The following is a 26,090-nucleotide window of genomic DNA, read 5'->3' as shown; positions in this document are numbered from 1 at the left end:
GATGGCCCCAGTGCAAGTGGGACTGCCAGACCTGTGCAGGGGACACAGGCACAGGGGGCAGGGCCAATGGGAGGGCATCAGTGGCCCAGAGGAGGCCAAAGGATGGAGCCTGAGACCTCCACCCACCTGCAAGCCCCTATCACTAGCCAGGACACTGCCCTGCCATCTACATCTGCTGCAGCTACTGGACTGGTGGCACTGCCACAGGACACACAGGAGACTAGCACCCCTAGCCCTGCAGCCCAGCTCCAGTCACTCAAACATGCCCTCAGACCCAGACATGCCACTGGAACATCAGCCAAGACCAAGCAACCGCTAGGAAGTGACTCTGCCCTGAACTGTCTCCCTTGTGTGCCACTGTGCTACCATGTTGACCTGCCACTACCAACACACCATCTACCAAGGGACAAATGGACCAGTACCCACTGCCACCAACAGCTGAGCCCATGCACCAGAGTATGGATATGGGCAAACTAACAAATTTGTGACACTTAATAAAACACATCTACACCAATTCGTATGTCCGCTGTCATAATGAGTATACAATTGTGAGTGTGTATGCATTAGCCAGTCAATTTCCTAACCATACCTTTATTGCAGGAAGGGAAACCCACGCACTGTAGTGTCTGAAGTAAATCACAATGTACACAATTTTGGGTTCCCTGGCACATGCCACTTCAGTCTTCAGTTAACAGTGTCAATGACTACAGACACCACATCACTAATCACATGAGTTAGACTGACACTATGGAGGGAAGACAATAGCATCAGTGAACAGTACCTCATAGGCACTGGAAGTATAGGCGGATCAGCTGGTTCCTGGAGTTGATATCTTCCCCCTCTTCTTCCTCACCGGTATTCTCATCCCCTCTCTGAGGTTGTAGGTCCGGTTGGACAGCACCCTCCTCCTCTAGAAGGGGGATAGCTTTCCTCACAGCCAAGTTGTGCAGCATGCAGCAGGCCACCACTATTCTACACACCCTCTCAGGGCCATAGCACAGGTATTCCCCAGAGAGATGGAGGCAACGAAATCTAGCCGTTAGGAGACCTATAGTGCCCTCAATCACCCTCTTAATACGTCCATGGGCCTCATTATAATTCCTCTCTGCATCTGTCCTGGGATTCCTCAGTGTCAGGAGCCATTGCAAGTTGGGGTACCCAGAATCACCTGCAAAAGTGGGTGAAAGAGCACTTTAACAAACTGCCATTACTTGCATAGAGGCTGGTTGTCAGCTATGTACTGATCCAGTGTCATACACACTCACCTATGAGCCATCCTCTGTCCCCTTGTAGTTGTCCCATCAAGTGTGGGACACTGCTGTTCCTCAGGACAAAGGAATCATGGACTGATCCTGGAAACCTGGCATTTACATGTGAAATGTACTGGTCAGCAGTACACACCAATTGTATGTTAATGGAGTGGAAGTTCTTTCGATTCCTGTACACCTGTTCATTCTCTCTAGGGGGAATGAGAGCTATGTGGGTTCCATCAATGGCACCTATCACATGGGGGATGTTGGCAAAGGCATAAAATCCAGACTTGATGGCAGGGAGTTCAGCCCTTTTGGGAAATTGGACATATGTCTGCAGGTGTTGGACTAATGCATCCAGGAATTTTAACAGGATGTGGCTAAACATTGGCTGTGAGAACCCTGCACCCACTACCACCAGAAATGAGCCTGTAGCCAAAAAATGGAGTACAGATAGCACTTGCACTTCAGTAGAGATGGCATGCTGATTCCGATTAGCTGGTCTAAATACAGGATCCAGTAAAGCACATAGGTCACGGATTGTTGCAAGATTGAGTCTGTAGGTGACAATGATGTGACAATCATCCATGGTTTCCAAATCAAAAAGAGGTCTGTACACAGATGGGGCCCTCCCTCGCCACATGGGTCTGTACCTATGGGGGAGGAAAGAACACATATGAGGGGCACACATACACGTGCAACACATGTTGTTACTGTATTAATGTATGTGCAATACGTAGGTTACACACACAGATGCTATGTATTATGTACAACGTCAGGCACCTGTGTGCAGAGTCAACTCTGTTGTAATGGCATTCCAGTTCGGAAACATTTCATAAGATGGGTGCATATGAGGATCAGACACTCATGTGAGCAAGCGACTAAGGTTGGATAATTGGAGGGCCTGAATGGGGACCCTGGCCAGGATATATTTCCATGGTGGTAGCAAGATGACAGCCTCCTGCCATCCAGGTCTGAGGGAGTGGAAGTGACATTATTCCGCTGGCGGTAGTCACCATGGCGAAAGGCGGTATTCACTGTCATGCACCCAATCATTGGATTACATGGTTGTCAATGGGGAGCCTGGGCCTATCATGATCGCCGCCGGCGGTGACTGTGCAAACCGCCGCGGAACGTACGCCATGTCGTCAGACCCATGACACTTGACTCCTGATTCCCGTGCAGGGCAGAACTCCACTAAGTGTGCTGCTGTGTCCTGACTCTGGTCACTGAAATGGCACGAGTCACAGGAGAACAGGCCCCGGCCTTCACCACGGAGGAGCTCGAGAAGCTGGTGGACAGGGTCCTACCCCTGTATGCCAAGTTATATGGGCGACCAGAGGAGCAGGTGAGTTGGCAGATGTCTTGCTTTGATGTGCGTGACGGGGCGGATGCCTGTATGCCTGCACAGCAGCCACAAGGGGGTGAGTACCAACACTGTTTAATACTACTCTGATGGATGTGTTTGGGTGCTGTGGTATGTATGCTGTCTAGTGCCAGGCACTCTGACAGGTGTGTTCCTGCAGTCCTGCCCCTCCCCATAGACCCGGAAATGCTGTGGGGCAGGTGTGGCCGGTCCATCTAGGCCCATGGGTGTTCACCTTTCTGTACTCTTGGATGCTCTGTGGGCTTATTGACTAGTGGGTGCATTGGCTGGGCATGGTCCCCCATGTGTGTAGTCCACACAGTTTCTCAGGTCTGTGTTTCCTGTGGGTAATGGGGTAGTGGCCACTAGTCAGGGGTGCGTGTAGGTGCGTGACCTGGATGGGAGTGTGTGTGAACCAGGAATGTACATTAATTCTGGTATTTACAGATTTCTCTCATGTTTTGTCTCCCCATCCCTGTGCTCTTGTGTCCTTTGTGTATATCAGCATCATCTGGCGAGGGAGCAGTGGTACCGGCGAGTGGGGATGCAGCAGCCCACGGTTCCAGGGAGGCAGAGTCGGCGGAGGCCAAGGGGACCAGTGGGTTGGAGGGAGAGGGGAGTACCACGGGGAGGCAACTACCACTGGCAGTAGTGACTCTGATACCTCCTCCGATGGGAGCTTCCTAGTGGTGGCAGACCCTAGTGGGCCCACCCATTCTATTACATCTTCCGCCACCCCCATGCCATCTCTGCCCTCCCAGTTGCTCCCCACCCAGTTGCTCGTGCCCGCTCACCCAGGAGGGTGGGCGTCTCCTTCGCCCCAGGCACCTCATCCCGTGCCCTAGTCAGCCCTGCTGCCCTCATGGAGGAGGCTATTGACCTCCCGAGGACCATCTCTGTAGGGCAGAAAACCATTGTGAATGCCATCCAGGGCCTAGCATCCCAGATGCAGCAATGCAATGCATACCTGGAAGGTATTCACGATGCCATGTCTGGCCCACAGAGATCTTTTCAGGCTCTGGCATCCTCTGTGACGGCAGCCAGTATCCCTGGTCTTTCCGTCCCCCCTCTAACCACCACTACCCCTTCCAGCATCCCACTCCCTTCACCCATCCCAAGCACACGTGCAGACAACCATGCACACACATCAACACACAAGAAGCACACAGACCAACACAAGCACCACACTTCCCACCACAGGCATACGCACACCCAACATACAAAGGCACGCACAAAACAACATCCACTTCCCCCACTGTGTCCACCTCTCCCGCCTCCCTGTGTCACCTCAACATGCACACCCACAAGCACTGCACCCTCAGTCACTGCTGCAGCCCCCATTCTTGCAGTCACCACAACATCTGACATCCAGTCATCCACCTCATACACCACACCTGCACTCACCACAACTACATTGACTGACACATGCAGCACACTCACCAGACCTGCAGACACCCAGACAACATCCATGTACACTGGCAGCCTGTCTTGTCTCACTGTGTCAACCCCTCCCTCCCAAAACACTCAAACGGTCGCAGACACCCACACAACACACATCCACCACACATCAGCATATTCTACAGGCACCTGCATCCACGTCCGGCACACCTACACCTGTTACAAGCACTCCCTCTACCTCCACTCCCAGACCTACCTCCAAATCCACCCCAACTGCCACTAAGAAACTTTTCCTCTCCTGTGTTGACCTGTTTGAACCCACTGGCCCACCCTGTCTCATCCCTAAACGTGCCCATCTCCTTGTCCAGTCCACTCCTTCCTCGTCAAAGTCCACCCCAGTCCGCCCTTCCCATTCCTGTGCCCCTTCCCCAGGGAGGAAGAAGCCCTGTGTTGCCTCAGGTCCCTCTGCCACCCCACTCCACCTCCCAAACGTAAGCCCAAGCCCCCCCCCCCTTTCCAGATGTACGTCACCCACCCCCGCCACCCACTGCCCCTGTTCCCTGAGGTGCCTGGCTGCCCCATTGATGTCCCTTTACAGTGGAGTACCCTGTGCACATGTGGGAGTCAAGTCCGGCCTATTGGGGCCCTTTAGGTTATTCGGAATGGACTGGCCAATGGCCTTATTCGGACATTACATTTTTCTAGTTGTATTAAAGTTTGAGTGCCCAGTGGTGCTGTTGGCACAATATGGTGGCGTTGTTCATCGTTTCGTTGTGGGGGCGTGGTGTGCACTTGTGTACTTTGGTGCAGGTCTTTGTTGCTTTGTGTTGGGTAAGTACATCTTGTTCTGGTGTGTATAATGTGGGATGGTGTGAGGGGTTGGGAATGTGTTGCAGAGTGGGTGGGGTGGGTGTGTAACTGTGCCCTTTCTTCCCATGTGTACTAGGTTGCGGCACTTACCGTCGTCGTCTTCGTCGGCGGTCACATTCGTGGAGGTATATGGCAAGGAGCAGCACTGGCATTATTTCCAACTCTCTCTCCATGTCTGCGTCTGCATGTTGTGTGTACCTCCGGTGAGTGTTTCATTTTTTTTTTTTTGTTTCCGCCACGGGGTGGTTTCTGCCCCAGAACTGACGGCGGTCTTGTGCTTCATTATTTCGTGGGCGGGTAGGACCTTTCTGCTGGCCTGTGGGCGGCCTCCTCAGTCCTCGTCACCACTCCAATGATGGCAGTGTGTGGCTAGACCGCTACTTTTTTCTCATGTGCTTCATTGTTTGGTGGTCTGGACCCCCAGCTTGTTGACGGTAGTTACTGCCCCCGCCGACGGGGCGGCGTTTGCCGCTATGTTCATAATGACCACCTATATGTCTTTCCCGGGACCACAAAAATCCTTAAGATGACACTGGGTAAACAGAGACAAAATGAGGGGTGTAGCAGGTAGAGAGGGGGGAGTGGGTTGGATAGTGAAATAAACCGTAGACAAAGGTCAAAAGAACAGAATGTTCACTTCTGTGGGGGCCTTGGAAGATAGAGTCCCTGGGCAATTGCCTACTTTGGCCACCCCCTTAAATTGATGCATGCATTAATACAGCACCTCTCCTGGGCAGACCCATTTAATGGCTTATTTCTTATGTGGATTTGTCAGTACAATATGCAACAGTAGCTGACACTGTTAGAATGGGTGTGGGAATACAATGGGGTAGAGATGACAAAATTTGATACTTTTTTTATTTAATTGTTTTTTTTTTATTTTACAACCAAGGAGGAAATCAAAATAGAAACTAAGAAAGTAAGAAAAGGGTGTGGGAATTACATAACAGTAATACATTACTGCATATGTAGTTCACAGATCATTATACAGTAGTGCATTTTAGTCGACATGACAATGTACATGTGAGTCCACCGTACATTTGTGGATGGGAGTGGTTGCATTTACGGGGATCTACCCGGATCAGTGTAGTTTAGTAGGTGTGGACCCGCAAGGAGCAGGTTGGTTAACATGTCTGAGTATGAAGGGGGCCTCGTTACTGTGGGTCATCTAAAGATGATTCCGGGGTTGTTCCACCATCGACGTGTGTTGGAGCCTGCATCTGAGTCAGTAACACGCGCTAGAAATTATTTCAGAGGCCTCCTGATGTCTCTTGGTCTGGACTTCGGGGGTTGTAGGTCAGCGAAGACTTGGCTATGAGTGTTAAACTGTACTAAGTCTCATATCCAGACTTGTTTGCGTGGTACATGGGTACACTCCCAGCAAACAGCAATTCTTTGTTTCGCCCAATGTAAGGCGATTGCGATATATCTGCATATTCCCAGTGGTTTTACAAAGCCCAGGAGAGGGAGCAGAAGTGTGAGTCTAGCTGCAGGTCAACCAGATGCACCAGTGTGACAGGTGCCCCCCCCCCACCCCCCCAGAAGGCCTTCATGCCGGGTTACTCCACTGTCAGGTGAATAAAATCAGCCCCCTCATGCAAACAGCTTGGGCATCCATGGGAATGGGTGGGGTCTAGCCTGGCTCGCCTTGCTGGCGTGGAATAGAGTCTGTGTAGGAATTTAAAGTGTCTAAGTTTATGTCTGTGATTCATTGACACCAGTTTGGTTTGCTTTACAGTAGTATGCCCTTTGGGTCACAGTGATTTCAATTCCAGCTCCCTGCCCCAGGTGGTTCATGAGCAGTCCGAGAAGTCTGGGTGTGCTTTAGAATTTGTTGTGAACATGCGGGACACCCATTTGGTGGCTTTGGTAGAGCGTACAATCTGAGTCAATGTGGGAGGGGGGGAAGTGTAGGCTGGTCAGGAAAACCTGGTAGGCGAGCTTGGATTTAGTGTTATAGTCTCTGGTGTAGGAAGCGATCTAGGGGGAATGGAGTCATGTGTGAGTTGTTCTAATGTCCCAAATTTGTGCTGGGGATTTCCCTCGCTCCTCAGTGTAGCAGGGTGTGTTGTACTATCTTTTGCATGGTGGGTGGTAGCAATGGGTTGCACGAGAGGGGGATTGCTGGTGAGTAAAGTATGTGGTATCCCAGATGGCGACTAATTCTCTTCCAACCCCAGAAGGTTGTTGCAATGGTTTTTATTTCCTGTGGGTCCCAGGGAAGTCTGGATGGAAGCAGTACGTTGAGCGGTGTATTTCCGGGTTGGTCACTGTAGTAGGCTGGCCTGGTGTGTGGTGGGTACCTATGGTACTTACACCTTATACCAGGTCCAGGTATCTCTTATTAGTGTAGTCAGTGCCTAGAAGCCAGGCTCTCGAGGTAGCCGTGGTTGAGCAGCCAAGGCTTATCTAGAAGACATGCAAAGCTCATGCAATACCACTGTAGTCACACTTAGTACTTACACCCATGAAAGTAAACACTCAGTGTTACAAAATTAAACATACTTTATTTTGGTGACACAAATACCAAAAATACCATGGAGACTATACTCCCTTAGGAGTTAAGTAATACACAAATTATATATACTAGTATGCAGAAATAGGCATAAAAACAGTTAGAAAACAGTGCAATTAGTGAATATCACAATATTTAGAAATGGGCCTCGGGGGGCACAAAACATATGCTAAGAAAGTGGAATGCAAAAGTTGGTCACCCACCTAGGCAAGTGTAGTGTGTAGAGGAGAGCTGGGAGTACTAGAAAAGCCCCAAGGTAAATACCACAACCTACCCCAGCGACCAGGAAAGCAGAAGTAAATCACAGTAACTTTCCCAGAACACACACAGAAACGAGAAGAATAATTATGCAAAACCCAGAAGAGACTGCAAGACACCAACAGTGGATTCCTGGATAAGAAGACCTGTGGAAGAAGGGGACCAAGTCCAAGAAGCACAGAAGAGTCCAGGAAGAGCAGGAGCCCCTGCTAACCCAGATAAGGTGCCAAAGGTGAACCACTGGTGAAGAAGAAAAGTCAGCACTGCACCCTAGAAGATGAAGTCTGGTTCCTGGAGGATGCAAGTGATGTCCCACATCGGATGGAGGAATGCAGTTGTGTTTGAGTTGTTGGAATCCGGCAACAAGCCTTGTAACACGCAAAGCTTGTGGTTAGCGGAAAATGGCACGGCCTGGGACCAGGAAGGACCAGGTGGACTCTACCCAGGAGGGGTAGTCAGAGGGGCCCCTCAGCGACTCAGAGAGCCCACAGAAGACCGGGCAGTGCACACAGGAGTCCCACAGGGCGGGGACAAGAAAGTTGCAGAAGAGGCCCACGCAGCACCACAACAAAGGCTCCCACCCCGCCAGAGAACCACTCAGGAAGCTGTGCGTCGCAGGATGGAGTGCTAGGGGCCAGAGCTTCAAGATGCATAAAGATCTTGGAGGAAGGATGCCAACAAGCCTTGCCAGCTGCAAAGGACGCAGTGCATGGGGTACTGTTTTGCGTGGGGAGGCAAGGTCTTCCCTCCACCAAAAGCTGGAAGAAAGGACCGTCGGGACCACTTCAGTCCACCACCCATGATGCAGGATCCACGCAGCTCAGCAGGAGAGAGGATCCATGCAGCCGGTTGTAGTTGATGCCTGCAGAAGCAGGAGAGTGACTCCTTCACTCCAAGGGAGATTCCTTCTTTCTTCTGTTGCAGCCTAAAGACGGGCTGTCCTTAGAGGATGCACGACCAGAAAATTGCTGCAGTTGCTGGAAGGAGCCAGAGATACGATGATGCAGGAGGCGTTTTGCTTCTTTGTTGCAGGTTGTAGGGTCTTGAAGAGTCCAGATGCAGTTTCTTCGGTCAGAAGTCGAAGTCGAGGATGCAGAGGATTCCTGCTGGACTCTTGCAATCCGAATCTGAGGAACCACCCAAAGGAGAGACCCTAAATAGCACTGAAAGGGGGATTGGTCACCTAACTAGGTAAGCACCTGTCAAGGGAGGACTCTGACGTCACCTGCTGGCACTGGCCACTCAGATGCTCCCACAGTTCCCTGCCAACCTTGAATCCAAGATAGCAAAACCGCACTGACCCTCTGGAGGAGCTCTGAGCACCACCCCTGGGGTGGTGATGGACAGGGGAGTGGTCACTCCCCTTTCCTTTGTCCAGTTTCATGCCAGAGCAGGGACTGGGGGTCCCTGGACCGGTGTAGACTGGTTTATGCAAGGAGGGCACAAAATGTGCCCTTCAAAGCATTTCCAGTGGCTTGGGAAGGCTACCCCTCCCAAGCCTGTAACGCCTATTTCCAAAGCCAGAGGGTGTAACACCCCTCTCCCTAAGAAAATCCGTTGTTCTGCTTTACTGGGCTCGAGCTTTTCAAACAGGAGGGCAGAAACCAGTGTAGGAGGTGGCCGCAGCTTTGTCTGCCTGTAAACCCTCAGAAGGCTGTAATGACAATACTGGGGGGGTCCTCTAAGGAGCTCACAGAGGGCATGGAATCATACAACCAATGCTTGCAAAAGCCATGGGGTATGATTCAAACATGTTTGATACCAAACATGCCTATGTTCGGAGTTACCATTATGTAGCTGGGCATAGGTTGTGACCTATGTACAGTACATGTGTGAAATAGCGTCCCTGCACTCACGAAGTCCGGGAATATGGGCCTGGAGTTTGTGGGGGCACCTCTGCTAGTGCAGGAGTGCCCTCACACACAGGTACTTTGCATCCTGCCCTCTGGGCTGGAAAGCCTGCCATAAAGGTGACTTATAAGTGACCTGGTGTAGTGAAACATGGCAGTGAAAAGGTGCTTGCACCTTTTCGCGTAGGCTGCAATGGCAGTCCTGCAGACACCATTGCATGGGCTCCCTATGGGTGGCAAAATATATGCTGCAGCCCATAGAGATTCCCTGGAACCCCAAAGCCCTGGGTACCTAGGTACCATATACTAGGGACTTATAAAGAGGCACCGGTATGTATTTGTGGGTGAGATACAGAGTTTTGGGAGAGAGAGCATAATCACTGGGGCCCTGAGTTAGCAGGATCCCTGTGAACACAGTCAAGCACACTGACATCAGACAGAAAAAAGGGGTAACCATGCCAAGAAAGAGGCTACTTTCCTACAGTCACATTCTGACTTTAAAAAACTGGAGTCTAGGGGCAGGATGGTACCATTGTCTGACATAATGACACTGTGCCACTACATAATAGAGCTCAAGGTCTGGCACTTCCAGGCCTTCCTCAGCATACAGGAGTGATAGCGCGTTCCAGCTAATGCGAGGTTGCCTCCTGGCCCAGATCAGTTTGGTCAGAGTGCTGCAATGTGTGTGAAAAAGGGCCCTGGAGAGTAGAATGGGTATGTTGTATTAATAATAGTGACTCTACCTGCTAACGACACGGGTAAGGGTAATTTTATCTACCCTGTCCATTACAGGACCATAGTTATGACGCAAGACTGTGGGCCTGATTTAGAGTTTGGCAGAGGGGTTACTCCGTCACAAGCGTGACAGATATCCCGTCTGCCGTATTACGATTCCATAGTAGCCTATGGAGATCGTAATACGGCAGATGGGATATCCGTTCGCCAAACTCTAAATCAGGCCCTATGTCTTTATCTCGATGTAGTAATATACCTCGGGATTTAACCAAATTGTCGATCTAGCAGATAGAGAAATCAATAGGAATCCTTGTCAGTAAGAGGGAAGAGATCGGACTTAGTCTAACTAATGACCAGGTCAGAGTGGAGACCAAATTATGTAATCTCACAAATGAGGGCTGAGAGGTTGGTTGCAGGGTCTCTGATGAGCAAGAAGATATCAATTGCGTACATGGACAAGAGTAGGTGCCCTGTGTGGAAGGTCAGACCTCTAGATAGATGGCGTTCCTGTAGGATGTGTGGAAGTGGATCCATGGCTGGCACAAATAACAGAAAGGAGAGTGGGCATCCCTGCCTGGTGGCCCTATATATTGGAATATAGTCAGTCTGTGTGCCATTAACTAGGATGAAAGCGACCTGGTTTGTATATAGTAACCTAATGAGTGCAGTGAAGCTGGTAGTGGTACCCACTTTTTCCAAGTCTTTGAAGTGAATCAAAAGCCTTTTCCTCCACAAGCAAGACCGCCGCTGCCAGGACGTGGGGGCTACCGGGTTCAGCACTGCAAATATGATACAGAGGTTGGAACGAGTTCAAACTAGGCTGAGGAGGTCATTAGCTCCATTAATAACAATAGTCTGGTAGCGATCACCTGTGTCAGGATTTGGTTGTCAAGGTTTGATAAGGGACAGTGACCTATAGGAGGCGCAGGATGTAGGGCCCATTCCAGGTTTGGGTGGCAGCCTAATCACTGCTTAATGGAACAAGGTGAAGAACCCCTGTCTGTACTGCGTCCGCATAAACGTTCAGTAGTTGAGGAACAAGAAGATGTTTGAAGGACTCGTCTAAAAATTCACTTGTCAGTCCATTCAGTACGCTGCCTGAAGGCCCAGGAGGCTATTGATGGTTGTCAGTATCTCATCAATGGTGATAGGAATACTCAGAAATTGCTGGTGCCCATAGTCCAACCACTCCATAGCACTGTCATTGAGATATTACTGAATGACGGTGGGGGATTCGAGGGCCCCTGGGGGAGTTGGGGGGAGGGGGTGTAGAGCTGACCGTAGTAATAGGCAAACTCGGCAGAGATGGCTTCACTGATGAAAAGTGTTTCTGTTGCTTCGGTGTGTAAGTCAGTTATATGTGTTCAGTAAAAGCAGTGCTTAATTTGTGCTTATTGTTTCCGGTGCTGAGCACCGGCACTTACTTTTGAGGTCCGGGGCTTATTCTTCTGCGTCAAGCATTTGCTGGGAGCAAAAGACACTTATAGAAAAGATGGAGGAAGGGAAAAACAAAAAACCTTCACAAAGAGAGAAAGTAGAAAGCTGCTAGAGTGAGCGGAGGGGCAGGGAGTGGTTTTCTATGGATTAATGAGGCCCGAGATGGCTTCAGGATTACGGCGCCTCAGTATCCTGTGCTTGCACATTTAATTGCAGCAGCCGCGTGTTGAAGAGGAGGGCTTTGGGCACCGGCACCTTTTTATTTACAAATTAAGCACTGAGTAAAAGTAGCCCCTCAGAAGTTTGGACAATGTCCTCCTGTGTCTCACCCTAACAGTGTCGGTGGGTCTTTGTATATTTACCTAGCAATGTTACCTCATTGTCCGTGTATTCTCTGTAAATCTACAATAGATGATGGCGTTCATGTAGATATTCATTGGGAGTCGATGATGTACTAGACAGGTCTAGGGGAATAATTCCCTGTTCAGTTTTTGTTAATTGTGTACATATGACTTTGAGCACCCCCGTGTGTTTGGAGATTGCTATGCCTCCAATGTACAAGTTGAAGGCCTCCCAGGTGTGTAGTGTATGGAAACTGAGCCTTCATTTAAGCGTAAGTATTCCACTAATGCCTCGCGCGGTTCGTTCCTGAAGAGCTCGCCGATTAGTGTTCCACTGGGGAATCACCAGGAGGGCACTGGGGGGCATGGAGCTCCAGTTTGACAGGAAAGTGATTGTGTGGTGTAGGCGGAAGGTGTGTGATGTCAGTGATCGAGGATGTAATGGAATGTGTAGTGAGTCAATAGTCGATACAGGATTGTGACCCTTTAGGGCTGAGGAGAAAGTGTACTATGACATAGCTTCCATGTATCAACCAGGCCAAGATGCTCCATAATCTCCCCTAGCACTCTGGTAGCATGCTTTTTCTAAATTGAGGACAAAGTTAAGATCTCCACCCCATAGTACAGTAGCAGTGTCTGCATGCTGTAAAGCCATCGGATGTCATGAAACAACTCGGGTGCATCTACATTTGGTTCATATGCATTGAAGAGTGCTACTTTCTGTCCCTTAAGGACACCCTCTAGCAGTATATACCTTGGTCCAGTGTTTTTGCGCACCCAGACTAGCCTGAAATGTATTTGTTTAGGTATGAGGCTACAACGAGAACTGTTAAAGACTGGAGTAACTTGAGTCTATATGTAATGCGATGCAGACTGGTGATGGTGTTAATGAATAGTCCGCAACTGTAACCTTCATCCCATCGTTCAGGCTCAATTTTCCACTCAGTCAGTATTCCAATAGTCTTCACTGCCGACATCGGGCTCTAATCCGCTGGTGGCCCCCAACTCTATCTTTTATATTTGAGGTGTTTTTTGTAGAACTTACTGAGTTTGGAGAAGACATGGGTTTTACCATCCAGGTCGATCTTTAAATGAGAGGTAGAGATTTCCATACTTGATCACCTTAGTGTAGGCCTCCTACACCGATTGGGTGAAGTCTGAGAAGATAGATATGGAACCCTGGCAGTGTAGCGGGCTTTCTCACGTGCCAGGTAGAGGACCATGTCATGGTCACGGAAGTTAAGTATGCGGGCTATCAGGGGTTGGGCTGGAGCCTCTGGGAGTGGCCGCAGCTCAAGCGATCTGTGCGCTTGCTGCACCTGAAAGGTCTAGGAGAACTCAACCGCGCCAAACAAGTTGATGAGCAGTCGTTCAATGAATGTGTTCAGGCGGCCATGTTGGTGGATTCAGATATGCCAGAGGATTGTATATTATTGCGGAGGATTCACGCTTTTTGACCTTCGTTTTTGGATACAGCTTGGGATAGAAACTTCTCCATCTTATTTATCCGGTGTCTCTTGGCCACTCTGTCATCCTCCAGATCGGAGATATGCTTTTCTGTGGCACTGAAACTCAGATTTGGTCTTTCTAGCCTCTCAGTGAGTCTATCTAGTCTGCTGGCCACAGAGTCTATCTTGCCGCCACTTGACTGTAGCCCGCAGCCGATTTCCAGAAATAGTGTGTTTTCCCCTCCATGTGAAGAACCTTCAGAGGCTCATCTCAGTGTCTGATCCCTGTGTGGACTTTTGCAATGCTTTCTTATGCTCGAATTGCAGTTTACCCTGCTTAGGGTAGTCTTTCCCCATGGTGGTAGCCAGCGATGTGAGCACCAAGCGTCAAGGGGAAAAACGTGCCACAGTCCCAAGCTGTTAGCCTGTTATGCCTAGGTGCCCCTGTGTTTCAGTTTCTAGCAATGCTTCACATTAGACCAAGTCTGGTGAATGTACTCTGATGGTAGGCCACACCGGAGGAAGTATCAATGAACACAGTCAGTGGCCACAATTGCTAAGTGTAGCATCAGGTAGGTACTCACAATGCTCAGGCACCGTGTGCGCAGAAGAGATAGAGCCTGTCACGGCCCATCCACCACCACCTACGAGATTCATTATCCCGGACTTGACTGCCATTGGTCATGTGCATTGGCATTCATTGCCACAGCACTTCTGGCCACCTGGAAATTGCTGGACCACGTCCCTCGCCTGGCAGTAATCCCTGCGACACAGCAGGGGACCCGCTGCCATGGCCTCAGGTTCACCAGCGGCCCCTGTTGCTGTCGGGCCTCCTTCTACCTCGTACCCCACAGAGTCAAAGTTTGCTGTACCCTCAGGTCATGGGCAATGATGCAAATGGATTGCCTTGTTTGGACCAGGAATTAGTGGATTCAACCCTGAAGTTGCACAGTAGGCAGCCATTTTAGACACCAGCATGGCCGCGCCCTACAAAATGTGATATTAAATTAGCATTTAGGTTACTACCATTACACCTAATGTTTTGGGTTTAGGAGAGGAGAAGGCATTTATGTGGATACATTTATTTCCATGGGTTGTGCTACTTGCTGTATTTTTGTTTTAATTTTTAGTTTGTTTTTGCAATAAGCATTACAGCTAACAGTCTTTCAGCAGGTAACACACTACTTGGATGATATCCTGTTTGTAGGCAGAAATAGTGATCGCGCTTCTGGAAGAGCGTTATCAGTTTCTGGATTTGAGAAGGGAAATGGGAGTGCAATTGACACCCAAAAAGATAGAGGGGTGCTGAGTACAAAACTGACATTTTTGAGTATTGAGTTGGATTCGGTATACCTGGAGACATGCTTCCGTAAAGAGAAGGTGGTTGACATGGTATAGCTGCTAGAGAAAGGGTTGAGAGCACAAAAGTGAGAATTGCATAAGAGCCAAGCCTTGCTATGGCATTTACATTTTGCGACCAGAATTCTGAGAGCGGGAAGGTTTTTTTGTAGGCAGCTGGGCTATGGCACTTTTTTGTGTGCTGTTACTGCATCATAGTGTGAAGTTATCAGCAGGTTTGTGAGCAAATCTTTAGGTACTGAAATATTTTTGACAAATATCCGTGGTGTTACTATACTGACATTTAATGTTGAGCTGTACTGGCAGACTGAGATATCTCCTGATACAGTGGGAGCAGGGGATTTTGGTTTGTTCTGGGATGGAAGATGGTGTGCAGATTAGTAGTCAAAGAGTAGGATCAATCATGGACACAGTATTATTTTCCCCTTTTGTGTTGGCTTTGGCTTGGGGTGGATCAGGGAGACAAAATAAACATTTTTATTATTGTTAACTTTGCAGTGGTGGCATTAGTTAATAAGCAAACAGCAAATGACCTTAGCGTTCTTAAATTGTGTTTTTATTTTGGGTTGTTTGAGGTTTAAAATTCTTTTTTAGGGGTAGGCATCTTCCGGGTGTGGACAATAGCATTATTGATGGTTTTTCTTCACAGTGCCAAAGATTCTGTTGGCGCTCATTGGAGAGGCAGAGAACACATGAAGCCAGAATTGTGGGCTCTAGAGGAATGAAGATTCTGGCTTTGGTCGAGAAACTGCTTTCGGCCATCTTCTACAAGGAATTACAGAGAAGGATGGTGAGAATTTGTGATCAGTGAGTCAGGGGGGGAAGATCGGGGCAGGGTAATTTAGGGATGAATGTGGAGTAAAGGTGGAGCAATGCAGTTCAGTATATTATATCATTACTAGTGTTTTCTCATCAGCGCCTAGTTCAGGCTTGTAGGTTTTCCATTTATGGTAACTATTTTTGGGGTATGTCATATTTGGGTGCGTTTGGAAAAGGATACTGGCAGGATGAGTGAAGGAGGGGGGGACAATACATTTTCGGAGACACAGTTTGAGGGGAGCTATTGAGAAGCATTTCAAAGGAGCTAGATCAGTGCTGGTATTCTTGTTTCAAGGTGTCACTGTTTAGGCGGTGTATGGTTTGGTTATTCTTTGGATTCTTTTTCAAATTTTGGAAATGATTGCTGAAAAGGATTGTTGATATATGAAGTCAATGTGGGTATGGGCTTGTTGAGTATTTAGTTTAAGCAATTTGAAACATATTAGAATAGAAGTGATTGTTAGATTAGGTTTAAGGAGGTTCTGGGAAAGGCGTAATGCTCAGTAGGATTGTGAAGTGTCTGCGAATTAGGTTTTTTGTCATCTAGATGGGAATAGGCTTTCTACTTTTCAGGTTTTTGAGAGTGGTATAGTTGGCATTGAGGAGATTAGGTTAACCACCCAGGCAATTTGGTACTCATTTCTCTAGGATTGGGGCTACCATAGAGGCAGATAAACTGCATTATACAGAGACTGAGATTTTTTTGCATTGGCTGGTGAAGGCCAGTTTGCTGTATTATTTATTACCCAGAGTACTGTGTTATGTTGATATCTGATTTTCTTGGTCCCTATTGTTTTGCTGCAGGTTGTACTTCTAGGGCCATATCATGTTAGCTGTTGGATCATGGGGTATTCGTTTACATTGTGGGTGTGAGGCATGCAGGCGCAAGACCCTTTAGGTGCACGCTAAGACTGGATGGAAGAAGAAAATCAGTACGGTGGTGGGGATAGAGGCATGCAGTGGGAGCCGCTTTTACCATTGCTATCAGAGCTGGTTCAGGATATGGTGTGTCTGGACCTCTTTATGCATATTAGGAAGAATTACTTTGTACCACTGACAGGTGAAGGCCATTTTAAGGTAATGAAAGCTGATCTGCTGGTACTAATTTCCCATGCTAAATTTTCATGCAAATAAGAAATACTGTAAAAAGATTGTGAGACAAGGGTTTTTTGTGCAGTAAAAGTTTAATTTCATTATACAATCAGTGACAAATGGATCACTATATGCAATTTAGGTCTGATGGAGTTCACCTGTCATTAACTGGAGGCGAGTATTATCGGTTAGAACTTAGGGAATGGATGCATGCAATTTTGGAAATGCCTGGGGTTGAGGGAGTTTTAGGTTTCTTTTTCTGGGAAGAAGAGGGCAGGAAGCTCCTGTTCAGGGGGTTCCTCTCGGCAGTGGAGGATGAAGGATAGCCCACGGTTGGATGGTTACGGGGAAGGCAAATCCAGTTCAGCGTTGGGCGAGACATATAACAAATAGGACCCTTGCTCAGGGAAAGGCAAGATGAAGAAGGGCAAGATGGATATTGGAGGGGTAAAGAGAAGACTGGTACATGGTGATGAACAGATGGTTCAAGAGTTTTCATAAGAATTGTGGCAGGGGTGAATGCTTTGGTGTTTTGGGGGATCCCGGGAGGTTTAATGGTAGAGAGTAAACATTTTTTAATTTAATTAGTGAGACCAAGTATATACATTGTATAAATAGTTGCTGGTGGGTCGGGCCTTTTAAAGCAGTCTTTTCCACTTATATGGAGTAAGATATGGTTAAGTTGTGCCATCAGGCCCCATAGGTGTTTGTGTTGGGACTATAGCTTTGCAGTTGTGTTCCCTGGAAAATATTATAGAAAATACTGAGAACCTAGATGGTTTTGTTTTTAGACTGTTAATCCTGAGTTGTATGTGATATTTTGTAAGGAACCTTTTTTCGTTGCTGTTGAGATGAAACCAACCAAAATTATGATATATCGATATTAGTAGAGTCCCCATCTGCTATAGAAATTCAAGAATCTAACATTACACTTTGTTCTCTCTTTTGGGTCATGTCCTGGCACAGGCCAAAAGCCTGAATTGTGCATTTGTGAACCTCATAATTCATAATCCTAATCAGCATATATGAGTCAGGTTGGTGGTGCAATTTAGGGGCGCAGAGGCTTGCATTAGACTTCCATTACAGAATGGTGTGAGGTTCTGCAGGTTTTAGCTAACTCGACGAAAGTTTGCAAGACAGAAATATTTAAGGTGCAGCCAGTAAGAAGGTACATTTTCTGTAGCCGTCTGGCCAGAGGAGGTGACATCACTGATGACATCTCAAAGTACATCACTGATTACATCATCCAGTGAGTGTAGGTGACTGGATGTGTGAGTGGGTGGGTGAGAAATTGTGTGGGCGAGTGAGTGGTAAAGCCAATTCCTGTATGGAAGAGTGAGTAGATGTGTAAGTAACTGAATGGATGAATGAGTGGATTTGTGACTGGGCACATTGGTTGAGTGAGTGGCTGTACAGGTGAGTGGGTGTGTGAGTGCTTGTATGGGTGACTGATGGAGTGATAGTGACTGTATCAGTCAGTCAGTGGGTGAGTCACTGTGTGTGGGTGTATGGGTGGCTGTATGCATAATTGTGTGCCTGTGTCAGTGACTGTATGAGACAGTGAATGGACGTGTGAGTACTTGTGTCAGTGAGTGGGTGACTGAGTCGCTGCATGAGTGAGTGGGTGGGTGTGAGCGACTGCATGGGTGAGTAAATGGGTGTGTGAGTGCTTGTATGGATAAGTTACTGAGTGTGTTATTGACTGAGTGAGTGACTGTATGGGTGGGTTTATGAGTATCTGTATGCATAAGTGAGTGGCTGTATTAGTGATTGTATGGAATAGTAAGTGGATGTGTGAGTGGCTGCATGGCTAAGAGTGAGTGTGTGACTGTATGTGTGACTGCGCATGTTAGTAGCTGTGTGGGTCTATTAGTTTATGTGAGTGGTTGTACAGGTGTATGAGTGGGTCTGTGAGTGTCTGTATAAGTATGTGGGTGTGTCAGTATCTGTATTGCTGTGACAATAGCTGAGTTAGTATTGTATGGCTTAGTGAGTGGATGTGTTAGTGGGTGGGTGTATGTGGTGGTAGTGTTATGGGTCTGTGAATAAGTATGTGAGTAGTGTGTATGAATGGATGATTGTATAGGGGTATGAGTGACTGTATGAGCATGTCTACGTTAGTAGGGTTATGGGTGTGTGAATAAGTAGGAGAGTCATGGGGTATGAGTGGGTGTGTAAGCATTTATGTGAATGTCATCAGTGATGTGACCATATCATGAGTGATTTAATATGTGAGATTATAAGCAATGCATTATAGGGGTGCAAGTTATAGTTAGCTCAGGTAACTATAACGGCTGAATTTCTACAGTTTTGTATGAGTAAATTGAGAACCTAACTATAACGTCCCTGTAGCTTTTGTTTTTTCAGTGAATTTCTAAGGCTTTTTTAATTCTATTTCCTAACTATAACATCTCTGTAACCTTAATTTTTTTTAGTGAATTTGTACGTTTTTTCAAAATTATATTTCCTAACTATAACATTCCTGTAACTTTCGTTTTTTTCAGTGGATTTCTGAGGTTTTTTTTTTTAACGTGAAGTAATTGTAATTACTACATGTTAATTTAAACACTGGTGCATATGGCTCCGAAACCATGCCACACATGGCTATTACTGTGTACTACTTCATTTCCTGTTTAAAAATGTATATGCATAGCAATTTTTATACAACACACTAGGAAGATCACCTTCAAAATTACTCTCTAAAATCTTTTAAGACCTCTCACTGTGTCTGTTACTGTGTGTAACAGACTGACTAGGTCTTTCATTTGCTACATAACTCTCTTACATCCTCTTTCAATGAGTGTCAAAGTTTGTCCAAGTGGGTGTCTGTATGGGTACATGATGGTCTCTATGGGTCTCTCAGTAGGTGCATAAGGGTATGAGTGGGTCTGTGAGTGGGAATGTGACTGTCTGAATGGGTCTTTGAGTGGATGCATGAGGGTCTGACTGTGTTTATGAGTGGGTGTGTCAGTGTCTGAGTGGGTCTGTGAGTGGGTGCACGAGTGTCACAGTAGGTCTATGAGTGGATGCATGAGGGTCTGAGTGGGTCTGTCAATGGGTGTGTCAGTCTCTAAGTGGGACTGTGAGTGGCTGTTTGAGGCTCCAAGTGTGTATGTGACCAGGAGTGTGAGTGGGTGAGTCAGTCTGAGTGGGTGTGTGTCTGGGTCTGCGAGTAGGTGTCTGAGTGGATCTGTGAGTGGGTGCATGAGGGTCTGAGTGCATGAGTGTCAGAGTGGGTCTGTGAGCGGGGGCATGAGGATCTGTCAGTGGGTGCCACAGTATGTGAGTGGGTGGTAGTGTCTGAGTGGGTCTGTGAGTGGGTACGTGACTGAGTGGTCTGTGAGTGGGTGCATGAGGATCTGCATGTGTGATTGGGTGCATCAGTGTTTGACTGGGTCTATCAGTGGGTTCATGAGAGTCTGAATGCGTCTGTGAGTGAGTGCATGAGTGTTAGAGTGGGTCTGTGAGTGGGTGCATAAGGGTTTGAGTGGGTCTGTGAGTGGGTAATTGAGTGTCTGACTGCTACTATGAGAGAATGAATTAGTTTATAAATAAGTCTCTATATATTTTTTTGTTGTTGTCGATATTTGCTGATTCATCGTGACGTTACATGGGGGCCGCACTGAGCATTGCGGCGTATCCACGAACATCGCTCTGCATGAAAAAAAAAAACATTGTAAGGTCAGATTTTCACCTACAAACACTCCTATTTTGCCCTCCTGTGGTCAGGCTACCACCACCCTGACACTTTAATGCCTCTTATTTTTATTTTCAGCCCCCGGGACCATGTCCCGTTACATAAAATGGCAGATGCAACTTTCTAGACAGGTTGATCACAGCATTCCTGATCGCGCACTCATTTGCGAATACACCGCAATTGTCACAAAGCATCCTAGGCACTAGATATAAAAAATGTATTTCACCTTTAATTTCTATAAAACTACCAAACAGATTTACACCAAATAACTAAAATAACAATCTGTGTACCGACAGCTAGCTTTCTGCCAAACTTGGTGTCATTCTGTCCAGAGGTTCAGGCTGTAATCGTGTTCAACTCAACTTTTTTGCCCTCTCCTCCCCTTTTTCTCAGCCCCACTTGACGCATCAGCCCAAAACTTTCCATGCACAACAAGAATCACTGGGGCACTTTTTAAAAAAATGTGTGAAGCTTCGTCAAACTGTGCCAAAGATTTAGGCAAGTTAAAAAATGTTTTTTCTATGAAAACATGGTCCTAACTATACCTACGCCAGTAGGTAATTATTATATATATTTATGGAAAATGTCACTTACCCAGTGTACATCTGTTTGTGGCATGTTCTGCTGCAGATTCACATGCTGTGCATATGGATTCTGACATCTAGGACCCTATTTATAATTTTTTTGCGCCGCATTTGCGCCATTGTTTGACACAAAAGCGGTGCAGACTTGCAAAATACAATTGTATTTTGCAAGTTTGCGCTGTTTCTGTGTCAAAAAGGGCCGCAAATGCGGTGCTAAAAAAAGTATAAATATGGGCCCTAGTGTTGGGCTCAGAGTGTTACAAGTTGTTTTTCTTCTAAGAAGTCTTTTTGAGTCACGGGATCGAGTGACTCCTCCTCTTCAGGTCTATTGTGCATGGGCATCGACTCCATTGTGAGATTGGTTTCCCATAAAGGGTAAAGGAATGAGTAGTAGAGTATATAGGTATAAAGTAAGAGATGTCCATGCAAATTTAAATGTATATACAAATGTTTTAACTTAAGCAACTACAGGCGTCCGGGAGGATGGAGGTTGCATGTGAATCTGCAGCAGAACATGCCACGAACAGATGTACACTGGGTAAGTGACATTTTCCGTTCGATGGCATGTGTAGATGCAGATACACATGCTGTGCATAGACTACTAAGCAGTTTGTCCTCCCAAAAATAGCGGTGGTTAGCCTGTAGGAGTTGAAGTTGTTTTAAATAATGTTCTTAGAACAGCTTGACCTACTGTGGCTTGTTGTTGTGATAACACGTCTACACAGTAGTGTTTAGTGAATGTATGTGGTGTTGACCATGTAGCTGCTTTACATATTTCAGCCATTGGTATATTCCCTAAAAAAAGCCATTGTTACACCTTTCTTTTGTGTAGAATGTGCTTTGGGAGTAATTAAAAGCTGTCTTTTTGCTTTGATATAGCATGTTTGGATGCACCTTACAATCCATCTTGCTAAACCTTGTTTTGATATAGGATTGCCTGTATGTGGTTGTTGGAAAGCTACAAATAGTTTAGTCTTTCTAAATGGTTTAGTTCTGTCTATGTAGTACATTAAAGCTCTTTTGGTGTCTAAGATATGTAGAGCTCTTTCTGCCACAGAATCTGGCTGTGGAAAGAAGACTGGCAGTTCCACTGTTTGATTAATATGAAATGGTGATACAACTTTTGGTAGAAACTTTGGATTTGTTCTTAGTACAACTTTATGTTTATGTACTTGGAAGAAAGGTTCCTCAAGAGTAAAGGCTTGGATTTCACTTACTCTTCTTTAAGAAGTAATTGCCACTAGGAAGGCAACTTTCCATGTTAGAAATTGAATTTGACACAAGTGCGTTGGCTCAAATGGTGGACCCATAAGTCTTGTAAGCAATATATTTAGATTCCAAGATGGAACTGGTGGTATTCTGGGCGGAATGGTGCGTTTTAAGCCTTCCATGAAAGCTTTAATGACAGGAACACTAAATAAAGCGCTATGTTGTATATTTTGTAAATATGCAGAAATTGCAGTAAGATGTATTTTTATTGAAGAAAATGCTAAATCTGATTTTTGTAAATGAACCAAATAACATACAATATCTTGTATTGATGCTGTAAGAGGGTCTATATTTTTAGATTGACAATAATATACAAATCTTTTCCATTTGTTTGCATAGCACTGCCTAATAGTGGGCTTTCTTGCTTGTTTAACAACTTCCATACATTCTGATGGGAGTTGTAAATATCCAAACTCTGTGACCTCAGGAGCCAAATTGCTAGATTGAGTGTTTTGGGATTTGGATGTCTGATTTGACCTCTGTTTTGTGTCAACAGATCTGGGCTGCATGGGAGTTTGGAGTGTAGTACTACCGATAGCTCTAGTAGTGTTGTGTACCACGTCTGACATGCCCATGTTGGTGCTATGAGAAAGAATGTTGAATGAAGTTTGACGCAACTTATTGACTAGAAACCGAAGGAGTGGGTGAGGGGGAAAAGCGTACGCAAATATCCCTGACCAATTGATCCATAGAGCATTGTCCTTAGATAGGGGATGTGGGTGTCTGGATGCGAAGTTTTGGCATTTTGTGTTTTCGCTTGTTGCAAACTGGTCTATGTTTGGTGTTCCCCACTATTGAAAGTACTTGAGGATGAATCTCCCATTTGTGAGTTTGTTGGTGATTTCTGCTGAGGATATCTGCCAACTGATTGTCTATCCCTAGGATGTACTGTGCTAATGAATGAATTTGGTTGTCGATTGCCCATTCCCAAATTTTTTGGCCTAGAAGGGAGGGATGAATGTGTCCCTCCCTGTTTGTTGAGATAATACATGGTTGTCATGTTGTCTGTTTTGATAAGAACATTCTTCTGTGTGAGAAGGGGTTGAAAAGCTTTGATTGCTAGAAAGACAGCTAATAACGTCAAGTGGTTTATGTGTAGCTGTTTCTGTTTGACATCCCATTGTCCTGGAATGTTGTGATTGTTTCGGTGAGCTTCCCAACCAATCATTGATGCATCTGTTGTTATTATGGTGTGAGGCACAGGGTCTTTAAATGACCGCCCCTTGATCAGATTGGTAGGATTCCACCATTGAAGGGACATATATGTTTGACGGTCTATCAACACTGGATCCTGGAGTTGACCGTGTGCCTGTGACCATTGTTGTGCAAGGCACTGTTGTAAGGCCCGCATGTTAAGTCTTGCGTGTGGAGCAATTGCAATGCAGGATGCCATAATTCCTGGAAATTTTCATGACAGATCTTACAGTGTATTATTGATTTGGTTGTATTTGTGGAATTAGATTCTGGAAAGCTTGTATCCGTTGTGTATTTAGATATGCTAGAGCTTGTTGAGTATTTAGTATCGCATCTAAATATGGTTGTATTTGTGCTGGTTGGAGGTGTGATTTTTGGTAGTTTATTGAGAAACCTGGTGTGTGTAAGGTTTGTATTACATAACGTGTATGATTTTGGCATTGTATACGACTGCTTGATTTTATTAGCCAATCGTCTAAATATGGAAATACATGTATATGTTGTCTTCTTATGTAAGCTCCCACTACTGCCAAGCATTTTGTGAACACCCTTGGCGCTGTTGTTATTCCAAAGGGTAACACTTTGAATTGGTAGCGTTTTTCCTGAATAACAAACTTGAGGTATTTTCTGTGGGCAGGATGGATGGGTATATGAAAATACACATCCTTGAAGTCTAAGGCTGTCATGAAATCTTGTTTTTGTAGCAGTGGAATGACATCCTGTAAAGTTACCATGTAAAAATGGTCTGACAGGATGTAAAGATTGAGGGGCCTAAGGTCTAATATTGGCCTGAGGGTGCCATCTTTTTTGGAAATTAGAAAGTATAGTGAATAAACTCCTGTTCCTATCTGAGACTGTGGAACTAACTCTATTGCTTGTTTGAGTAGTAGAGAATGGACCTCTTCTTGTAACAGAATTGTGTGTTCTGTGGTTAGTTTGTGAAACCTTGGTGGAATAGTTGGAGGAGTGTTTATCAATTCTAGGCAATAACCATTGCAGATAATTGATATCACCCAGTTGTCTGTGGTAATATTTTGCCAATGTGTGTGGAACCGCTGTAGTCTTCCCCCCACAGGAGAGTTGTGGAGTGGAAGGGAGTGAGGGAAGTCACTTTTTGGGTGTGTTGCAGGCTGCTTAGAGGTCTGGAATTTTCCTATTTCTGGAGTATTGTCCTCTATATGTGCCTCTAAAACTACCTCGTTGGTACTGTGTTTGGTAGGCTGGTTTTGTTGGAAGGTTGATGCCTCTGAAAGCTGTGGTCTGAAACCACTTCGAAATTGAGGTTTACGAACAGACCCTCTATATGGTGTAGAATAGAGTGCACCAATTGCTTTAGCTGTGTCAGATTCTTTTCGTAGTTTTTCTATTGCTGTCTACGTCTGGCCCAAAAAGATGTTTTTTATCAAATGGCATGTTTAACACAGCCTGTTGTATTTCTGGCTTGAATCCAGAAGATCGGAGCCATGCATGTCTACGGATAGTGACTTCTGTGTTGACACTCCTTGCAGCGCTACCTGCTGCATCTAGGGCAGATCTTATTTGGTTATTTGTGATAGCTTGCCCTTCCTCCACTACTTGTTGAGCCCTTTTCTGGTGTTCTTTGGGGAGATGCTGTATTATATCCTGCATCTCGTCCCAATGGTCTCTATCATAACGAGCTAGTAGTGCTTGTGAGTGTGCTATTCTCCATTGGTTTGCTGCTTGGGACGCATCGAATTTCCTGCTTTCCTCATCAGGAGGGGGTGCATCTCCAGAGGACTGACTATTTGTTCTCTTCCTGGCAGCACTAACCACAATAGAATTAGGTGGTACCTGATGGGTGATATAATCAGGGTTAGAAGGTGCAGGTTTTCTATTCTAGGTGTTATAATGCGTGCTTTCACCGGCTCGTTAAAGATTTGATTGGCATGTTTTACCATGCCTGGGAACATCAGGAGGCATTGGTACCTAGAATGAGTTGAGGAAAATGTGTTGAATAAAAAATTCTCTTCTAGTGGTTCTGCATGTATTGTAACCCCATGATAGGCTGCAGCCCTAGCTATGACCTGGTTATATACAGGAGTATCCTCAGGTGGTGATGGTTTAGAGGGATAGCTGCCTGGATCATTGCTTGGGATGGGATCAAGGTCATAAAGATCCCATGGATCAACAGTGTCCTGTTGTGAGTCATATGAATGAGTTGGTGAATGGATTGGTGTAGGGCTAGTGTGAGGAGAGGTAGTTAGGTGCGGAGAATGAGGAGAAGACTGAGACGGTGCTAACTTCTCTTTCTGTTTTGGCACTTTAGTTGGGGGCTGCATGGTGTCCAATTCTTCCTGAAATGCTAGCTTACTCTTTGTTTTTAAAGGAGGTGCTGTGAAAATTCTCCCTGTTTCTTTATGGATGTAGATCCTGGATTGCCTCTCATCCATAATTTGAAGTATTGGTTCGACATCTGACTCCTCCTCAGAGGTTTTGTAGCTTTCTTTAAGTCTTTTAGAAAGTCTGTGTTCTTGTGTATATGCTGTTTTTTTCGGCTCCGAAGTGTGTTTTTTCGGGATCGAAAAGGATGAAGGTGGTCTCGGCTCCAAAACAGGTTTTCTTATTTTTGACTCCGAAGTTTGGTGTT

The sequence above is a fragment of the Pleurodeles waltl genome, chromosome 6 (assembly GCF_031143425.1).
Source record: "Pleurodeles waltl isolate 20211129_DDA chromosome 6, aPleWal1.hap1.20221129, whole genome shotgun sequence".
Taxonomy (NCBI): Eukaryota; Metazoa; Chordata; class Amphibia; order Caudata; family Salamandridae; genus Pleurodeles; species Pleurodeles waltl.
This window is presented reverse-complemented; position numbering follows the sequence as displayed.